This window comes from Suricata suricatta, chromosome 1 (genome assembly GCF_006229205.1).
Source record: "Suricata suricatta isolate VVHF042 chromosome 1, meerkat_22Aug2017_6uvM2_HiC, whole genome shotgun sequence".
Taxonomy (NCBI): Eukaryota; Metazoa; Chordata; class Mammalia; order Carnivora; family Herpestidae; genus Suricata; species Suricata suricatta.
This window is the reverse complement of record NC_043700.1, coordinates 94663567-94671921: the sequence shown is the minus strand read 5'-3', so window position 1 is coordinate 94671921 and position 8355 is coordinate 94663567. Positions and strand designations below refer to the sequence as shown.

The 8355-nt window shown below is 35.3% G+C and overlaps 1 long non-coding RNA gene across 1 annotated transcript; it reads left to right on the top strand.

Annotated features, from left to right (window-relative positions):
• The first annotated feature begins 7420 nt into the window (after nt 1–7420).
• On the top strand, nt 7421–7970 carry LOC115273289. Its single transcript, XR_003900779.1, has 2 exons — nt 7421–7681; nt 7801–7970. It is a non-coding gene; the product is annotated as an uncharacterized LOC115273289 (long non-coding RNA).
• Nucleotides 7971–8355: the final 385 nt, after the last annotated feature.

The window sequence follows — 8355 nt, the reverse complement described above, 5'->3', positions numbered from 1 at the left end:
TTTTTCTTCTATCTTCTTTCTCTGTATTTCTTGTCTCTTCTCTGTCTTTTCTTCCTCAAATAATAATTGAATACTGGAGTTCCTCAGGACTAGTTTCTGAGTACTTTTCTTCTTCCTTAATAGACTGTGTCTAATTAGGTGATTTTATCTGCTTTGAGAACTCCAAAATGAGAATGTATGCCAACTCCAAAGTATCAATTTCTAGCATGGGAATTCTCTTCCAGTTTTTAGGACCTCATTTCCTAAAGCCTACTGATTTTATCTATAAGGATCACAAATAAAACTGTACAAATGAATCTCATAATCCTCCCCTTAATCTCTGCAACCCACTCAAACACTTGTTTATTAGGTTTGTATCTGAAATGTTTCATCAGAAATTAAATATTTGCAAAGGATGTAATTTTTAGAATGTTATAAAGAATGACATGTAAAAACATTATTCTTAATTTCTGTTTGTAACCAGAAGGGAGTAACACATATCAGCTTACTCTTGAGCAAATAACTATAAATTTGGACAAAATATATGAAGCAACTGTTTTTAAGGATTGGACCCCAAATAACACAGGGCTATTATCCTTGAAAGAAAGGAAACATGAAGTGACCTTTAAGGTCACCCTGACTTGCTGCCTAGGGCACTTTCCAAGTCATAGCAAAGGTAATTGGAGCATAGACAGTGGTGGTCTTTTTGGGCAAAGAAAAGAGTGAATGGCATTTGAATTTACTGAAGTGGTTGGAGTTATCATTTGACTTATTATAAATATCATAACATATAATAATAAAAAACAACAGTAATATAAGATTTGATATATATTAAACATAAGCAAAATATTATTAGAAATGTATTTCTAAATAAGACAAAAAATTTTTTCAATGATTTATAAGTAGCATCATTCCTCTGCCTAGTTTAAGTTTTATGAGCAGTAAGTACTACAAAAACCACCTAATTTAAGTAATAAGAATCTATCATTGGAAGACGGATTTTTAAATTTCAATGCCACTCATTTTAACCTACATTCTAGACATTACACAGTGAACCATCACAAAAACATTTATTAATGATCTCAGCTGATGACTAGTATGTGGAAAACAAGTCATTTTTATATATTAATCTTATATCCATCCACCTTTGTATACTTTCCTATTATTTCTAATAATTTATCTGTAGTTTATTTGAATTTTCTATGTAAAGTGTTACTAGCCAGTTATGACAATTTTATTTTCTCATTTTCAATTTTTAGATAACAATGCCCTTGTCTTCTGCATTTTGAGCTCAAATACAATATTAGTAGAATTGATAATAGGAACATTTCGTTTGTTCTAACTTCAAATGGAGTGCTTCTAAATTTCCCCATTGGAATCATATTTGCTATAAGTTCTTCACGGCTTGTTTTTGTTAGGTTGAAGAATTTGTCTATTATTCCTAATTTACAAAACATTATTTTAAATTTTAAGTGCACTTTTATGTATCAAATATCTTTTTGTATTCATTGTTATGGTGTAAACTGTTAATAGTAACATGGAGCTATCTTTACATTCCTGAGACAAACTGAACTTAGCCATACTGTATTTTTTTTCTATGCTGCTACATTAATAGCAAAAAAAGTGTTAGATTTTTTTTAGGAATTCTGCATTTATAGTCATTAGATAAATAGGTTGGTGAAGTTCCTTTTTTGTATTATCATCCCCTGACTGTTTTAAAGATTATACTGACCTCTTAGAATACAGTGAGTAGTGTTCCTTCTTTCACCATTTATAAAAGAGTTTATATGTGTGTCAGAACATCAGACCATCACTCAATAAATACCTTTAACCAAAAAGCTTACTTTATGCCTTATTTAAGTAACAGAGGAAAAAAACAAATGGCTGATTCCATATGGCTTTTGAGGGAAGATCTGACTTGGGTTATGATGGATATAGGGACAGGACAGGGGTGATATCCACATTAGAGAAACATGTTTTGTGTTTGTTAGAGAAGTGGGAGTGGGGTAATAGTCTTAGAAGCATAGTTTGGAGCGCCCTGAAAATGGGCTGACGTTCACAAGGTGAGGCTGTCCTTGATCAGTTAGCTTTCAAAGGTATGGTCACAGAAATTGATTAATTAAACAGATTTAAAACCACTTCTTATATCAATTCTCTGACACTAACTGGTGGCCTACAATTCACTTCTAACTGTAATTATTCAGAGGCAGCACAGATCATGCAAGTTCAAGGGGTCGATCCCACAAGACTGCTTCTACTTCAGTTCAAAACCCTAGTTCCTTAGGCTACTTGCACTCCTGTCTGACTTGCTACAGATTTGAGAGATTCCACAACCCTCCTGCCTTAGGACTTGACAATTTTCTAGAAAAACTCACAGAACTCAGGAAAGCTTTATACTTAATATTGCCGTTGTGTTATAAAGGATACAGCTCAAGAGTTTCCAAATGGAAGTGAATCATCATAGGACAAGATTGGGGAAGGGGGGAAGATGAAGAACTTTCATGCTCTCTCCTCCTGGAATACATCATCCTCCCCAAAATATCAATGTGTTCACCAACCTAGAAGCTCCCTGAACCTCTTTGTTCAAGAGTTTTTATTGAGGCCTCATTACATGGGTATGGATTAAATTATTGGCCATGTCATTAAATTCAATCTCCAGCTCCTCTCCCCAAAGATTGGGAGGTAGGACTGAAAGTTCCAACCCTCTTATTTCAATTATACATACCTGTTTCCTCTTAGTCATCTAATGTTATCTGATAACTCTTGTTTGGCCTCTGCTGAGATTTCTATGTGCCCAACATGTGTCACCTTGTTAGGATAAACTCATTGTCAAGATGGGCTTGCTATGAGTTAAAGAAAATACTTCAATCAGGAAATTCCAATGGTGTTTGAAGCTTTGTACCAGAAACACAGGGCAAAAAAAAATATTCATATTTTATTCCACACTTGGCTATGGAGCAATTATCTATTTCTCAGTAGACTGGGAGCTTATAAAATTCTCAGGATGTCCCCTCTTTTGTACCATCAACCAAAGCTGCCTCTGAGACTATCAAAGACTCCAGCTTTCCCCCACTTTTGTTGATTTCTCTTGGAAAAATGCTCTTTTGTTTGGAGAAGTCTGATTTTCCATTGAGTTTCAGTCAGCATGATTTTATTCTGTTTTTGGCTTTGAGTCATTTGTTGTATCATTTATTGGGACAAAGGTTATGTCAAAGCATATGATATGCTGGACAAGAGTTATCAGATAACGTTAGATGACTATGAAGAAACAGGTATGTATAATTAAAATATTATCAGAAGGGATTGGAATATTCTCTGGAAGATCTCCCAGGCCTAGTCACGGAAATAAAGTTACAGATGAGGCATTAATTGGTCATATCCTTTGCTATCCTAGAAAAGATGTCTTTTTAGTGTTTGTTTACTAAAAAGGCCAATGTGTCCCGAATATGATGGGTTGCTTCATGAAAGAGTTTGTCAAGTGCCAACTTGGAACTATTTAGTGTTATCTTAATCTCATGCATTTTACAGCTTGGTTGTTTCCACAGTCTCTTTTCAGAATTTGGGGCCAAACCTTGAATATCTCCATGGATTTGTTTTTCTGCTCTATGAGGAGTCCTTGCTTGATGACTTCAGTCATTACAGCCTGTTAAGATTAATGATCTGCTAGCATGTTTTTCCTAGCTCCCCTATGAAGCACTGTCTTATATGTTCAACACAAGACAATCCCGGGTAAAATAAAAACACATGAGACTACACTTTGTACAAAGAGTCAAACAAAAGGGACGAAAAGGATAATCAGATTAACTGAAAAAAATTTATCAGATGTTGCAACCAAAAAATCTAATGACTTTGTACAAAGGCCTATATCTAATTTTCTTTACTATATGATGTCCCTCCAAACCAAAAGGCCTGTCATTCGTATACTCTGATTTAGACTAATTGCCTTATATAAAAATCCATTGCTTATAAATGCTAGTTTACCAAAAAAAAAAGTTAGGAACAACAATGCTACCAAAAAAAGAATTTTAAGTGAAATTAATTGAATTTTAATGAAACCTGTTCATTTTTAATCAAGTTCAACTGACAGCAAATTTGAAGGACAAATGGTATTTGAGCACAGTATATGTGGTGAACATGCTTATTGGTTTGGGGGGTCCCACCAGATGTCAAAAACTGAAGGCTGTGGGAGTCATGCATTGTCTAGTTGAGAAGAGTAAACTGCTGCCTATATAAGGTTCCGGCAAAGAGTTTGGTTTCTATTGTGTTGGGCGTAGGGGCAGAAGTAGGTTGTTGTCATTCTTAGAGCATGGATTATATTGGTTACAGAAACAGGAATGTGTTGCTATCAATCTTTAAAGAGTGTTTTCTATTAGTTACCTAAGTGTGTGTTTCGTTGTTGCTGATCATGCAGGTCGAAGTAGATTAATATGAGTTTTAGAAGCATGACTTGTAGTGAGTTTGTTGCCAACTGACTAATATTCAAAGTGTAAACTTATTGGTTGGCTTTCTGACACAGGTTGACTAAAGCTGTCATTGATCAACTAAATATGGATAAAGCCACTTTTGATGCTTACTTGTTATCATGGCTATACAACAGGCACTTTTATTGTAGGAATATGGTCTAATCCAGTGATTAACCAGGTTTTGAAAGTTTAATAAAATACCCAATGAGATTATTTATGCCTATAGTTTTATTGGAAAGATATTTTTGCTTAACTACTACTTTTATTCTTTAGTATTCCCAAAGCTATTCAAACTTTTAATTTCTTCTTGAATCTGATTTGGTAAGACATAGTTTTCAAAGTATTTGTTCACTTTAAATAAATTTTCAGGGGTGCCTGTGTGGCTCAGTCAGTTAAGTGTCTGACTTCAGCTCAGGTCATGATCTCACGGTTTGTGAGTTTGAGCCCCACATCAACTGAGAACTAGTTCAGAGCCTGGAGCCTGTCTTCAGATTCTGTGTCTTCCTCTCTGTCTGTCCCCTGCTCATGCTCTCTCTCTCTCTCTCTCTCTCTCTCTCTCTCTCAAAAATAAATAAAACACAAATTAAAATAAGTAAATAAAATTTCAAAATTGGTATCCTATAATTGTTGAGGAATTGGTCTATGTATTGGTGAAATTGCTTTCTCTGTGTGAAGAAGGAAAGTCTGGACTTCTCACTCTGCCATCTTGCTCACATGACCCTATTCAATAGTATTTTTGATCCTTTGTTGTATCTTTGATTTAGATTTTATAATTTATACTGTTTCACTTTCTTTTTCTTTATACTATACTTATGCATATTTTGTTACTCATTTTCTAAGTCATAAGTGAGACACTTAGCTCATTTATTTACAACCATTTTTATTTTTGAATATATACATTTGAAAGAATGTTCCCTTAAATCATGGCTTATGTAGCCCTCTACATTTTGATATGTAGTGTTTTATTATCCTACACTTCTACCTCTTTTAAATTTTCCATTTTTATTTCTTTCTAACTTCTGAGTTATTTGGCAATTTAAAAAAATTTTCCAAGTACAAGTTAATTTTATTTGTATTTTTTATTATTAACTTTTAAATTTATTGCTTTGTGGTCAGAGCATATGTTCTCTATCATATCTGGAAAATAGAATAGAAAAAAGGAGAAGAGAGGTTTCAGTTCCAATTTCTACCAAAGTGCTGAGCCAGCAGGGACTCTAGGATTCACTTCCCTTCCCCCTTATGCATTTCCAGATAGATTATCCAAAAACCCCAGAGGAATATGAAATCACAGGCACATAGAAAGAAGGAAAGAAGGAGAAGAAGATTTGCAGGCCACAACCATTTCAAAACTACAAATAAATTGGGATTTATATTCCAATGGAAGCAGAGAAAGAATAAATGACCAAATAAGATAACAGCATAATAACTAGGAGAGATAAGAAAAGTTATTTAAAGGGTGGCTCAGTCAGTTGAGTGTCCAACTTTGGCTCAGGTCATGATCTCACGGCTTGTGGGTTCGAGCCCTGCATCAGGCTCTGTGTTGACCACTAGCTCAGAGCCTGGAGCCTGCTTTAGATTCTGTGTCTCTTCCTCTGTCTGTCCCTCCACTGTTCACGCTCTGTCTTTCTCTGTCTCTCAAAAATAAATAAAATGTAAAAAAAATAAAAGACTTAAAAAGAAAAGTTATTTAAAATATACAAACGTAAATAAGAAATCATAAGGAGAATCAAGCAAAAATATTTGTGAAAAGTGTAATAGATTTAATAAAAAATATAATAATTGGTATAAGTAAATAATGCATAAAGTACAGAAGTGGTAGTTTAGTTTAAGGAACATTCCAGAAAGAATCAGAAAAGAATAGATAAATAGAAACTTAAAGAAGAGTTAAGTAACACATGGGAGAAAACCATCAATGAAACATCGCAAATAATATTTTTGAAAAGAAAGACAAAAATCAAGAAGAGGAAATACTTGAAGAAATAATAAAGAAACATTTCTCAGAATTAATAAAGAAAAAAACCTCAGATTGGAAGGGTCTATAATATGCCAAAGAGGAAAGATAAGGAAGAAAACTCATGTCTGGATACTGTATAGTGAAATTTAAGAATATCAGAGTAAAAAATAAAATTCTAAAATCTTAGAAGAGAGAAGATAGCACTTACGAAGGAGCTAGAGTAGAGTTCCCACTAACTGGGAACTCCACAGAGCCAGCAGAAGCCTCATAGCTGAGTCTTCTAAATATTTAGAACTTTATTGACAGTAGAAGTAAGAAGGGATAATAACTTTTCAGGGAGCTCAGAAAAGAGAGGTTTGTATCTATACCTGTAACTAAGCAACTTAGATAGACTTATGCCTTTGAAATTGTTTTCACTTTAATAAATATATTTCAACTACTGATAGGATTTGTTCATAAATTGGCCCTAACCTTTCAAACTTGCCATAGATTCCCACAACACCCTACTTTAGACCTCAGACTTTGTCAGTCCAATTCACACTCCTGTTATTAGCTGCCTAACCTTTCTAGGCCTTTCCATTTAAACCTCTACGATTATTATCACGGATTCTGAAGTCAGGTGCCTGGATTCTAACCCAGGTTCTGTTACTCACTGATTGTGTCATTTTAGACAAAGTACTTAACTCCCCTTATGTTTTGGTCTTCACATCCATAAAATGAGATAATTACAGTACCTGCTTCCTAGTGCTGTTAGAAATCCATGTTGAGTGTGTGTGGAGCACATGGCACAGTGTCTGGCATACAGTAAGCCACGGATATCAGCTACTCTTACTATTATTATTGATATTAGACAATCCGAGGAAGACTAAATCGCGACGTTCTACTACTGAAAAAAGACAACGGCAAGGACCAAAGAGTCAAAGTATTTTGTCCTGAGGCTAGAGTGATATCTGATCTTGAATGACATTCGAAACCAGCAGCAGTGATATCCCGATGAAATCTCCTCAGAAGCTGTGCCACGCTCCCGCAAGGGGCGCTGCGCCTGCCCCCCAGAGCACAGCTTTCTGAGGTTCCATCAGGGACTGATGTGTGATTCTTGTTCAGCTTGGCTCTCTCTCCTCTCATCCTGTCCCGGAGTAAAGAACTTCCGCAGACTACTGCTCCCAGTTCTTTCTCTGATGTGCTCTCCCATGAGTTTTATTCATCTCAGCCTCCCTGTACTGCTGAAAACCAAGCAGAGCAGACATCTGAGCAACCTCTTTGAACATAATAAATTCACTTCCAAGTGAGTGGTAAAAGATTTAGCATGGTAAAAACAATATGGCACAAATTGAACTTTGAAATGTCTGTTTGAAATGTTCGAAACTTTGGCTTCTTACCATCTTCTCTTGTTTTTCATTATAGGACTATCAAGAGAGGGCCTGAGGGAAAACAAATTCTGCTGAATTGCTGAATCCTTAAGTCTGGATTGTTACTTCAAAAAATTTCCTATTGATAGATAAGCATTGCAGTGAATACGGGGAGGGGGTGTTAAGGATATCCAGAAATGGATTAAATGTGCATGTGAGAGAGAAAAGAATCATGATTGAATACTAGATATTTTTAAAAATATTTATTTATTATTTATTTTGAGAGAGAGAGATGTGGGGGAAATGCAGGAGGTCGAGAGAGAGAGAGAGAGAGAGAGAGAGAGAAAGAGGAGAGGAGAGGAGAGAGAGGAGAGGAGGGAGAGAGAGAGAGAGAGAGAGAGAGAGAGAGAGAGAGAGAATCCTAAGCAGGCTCCACACTGTCAGCACAGAGCACAATGCTGCTCTAGAACTCAAGAATTGTGAGATCATGACCTAAGTGGAAATCAAGAGTCTGAGGCTTAACTGACTGAGCCACCCAGGTGCCCTAACTACTACATTTTTAATTTAGCAACCAGAAGCAATGAATTATAGTTTTACTTAATAAGATGGT